This window comes from Cynara cardunculus (genome assembly GCF_001531365.2).
Source record: "Cynara cardunculus var. scolymus isolate 2C chromosome LG 14, CcrdV1, whole genome shotgun sequence".
Classification (NCBI taxonomy): Eukaryota; Viridiplantae; Streptophyta; class Magnoliopsida; order Asterales; family Asteraceae; genus Cynara; species Cynara cardunculus.
Window position 1 is genome coordinate 3,535,805 of NC_037541.1, and position 1,346 is coordinate 3,537,150.

Consider the following 1,346-nt stretch of genomic DNA (forward strand, 5'->3'; position numbering starts at 1 on the left):
GTAGGTAGTGACCAAACAAACACGAATTCTATGGCTCTTCCCCCTATGGAGATTGGTCTGAAATCAGATGAAAAGCTTGGGGTTAAGTTTATGGTTCATAGGAAAACATATCATCCGTGAGCGGTAGGCATTTAATGCTACGTTTTTTAAGTTACGAACAAGAGTTCCTTAGTATTTTCAACCGACAAATTCTTTTTAAATAAAAAATCAAAATATTAATGTTGAAATCATGAACATATTTAATTTAATTTTTTTGATATTAATTATATTATTAAAATATTATATAATTTTATTATTATAATATATTTTAAGAAAATATTATATAAAATAAGTGAATTTCAAATTTATACACACATATGTATATATTACTAAAATGATACCAGTAAGGTAAGTCTTGATTTTAATATTTTATTTTATTTTTTATCTCAGTCAACGTTATAATATGGTCATGTTTTTATTTTTTAATAAAATATAAATTTGAAAATATTATAAAAATTTGACAAAAATATATCGATACAATATCAAATTAACTATTTAAAAATCATCATTTTTTGTGTAATTTTTAATTCAAATATTTTTTTATCATAATTTAATTTAGGTTTAACAACGAAGTAATTTATATTTGGTTTAATAATATAATTTTTTATAAAGATAATAATTAATTATTTTGTTAGAACTCGATTTGATTATGTTTATCCGCATTTAGTTGCACGAATTCAAAATTGAGCTTTAATAAATTGTACTTGTGCATAATTTACTTATAATCTTGAATTTTAAGTAATATACATTAATATACGGTACTTTATGCATAAAAAATAGTTTTTAAGAGTTTTTGTCAAATGCTTTATAATATATCATAGATATAACCATTTACATTTGTACAACCAATACAAAATCTCAACCGTCCATTTAATTTGATAAATATGTGATTTCATAAAAGTTGTGATTGTTTCCTAATATGAAGTATTAATCATAATTAATGAACTCTAGTCATTTTCCATAAATATTCAAATTATAATAAATGAACTCTCATCATTTTCATAAATATTTCAATTAATTGGGTTGCATTAGTTGTACAAATGAACATGGTTGCATTTGAACTATACCCTATATTATATATATCTATACTATATTATAAAGCATTTGACTAAAACTCTTAAAAACTCTTAAACTCTTAAAACTCTTAAACTCTTAAAAACTCTTAAACTCTTAAAACTCTTAAACTCTTAAAAACTCTTAAACTCGTTCATCCCTATCCGATTTCATCCCATATCTGAATTCGTGTAACTAACTGCAAATAAACACAATCAAATACAGGATAAACATCTCATTTTAAATATAAAAAA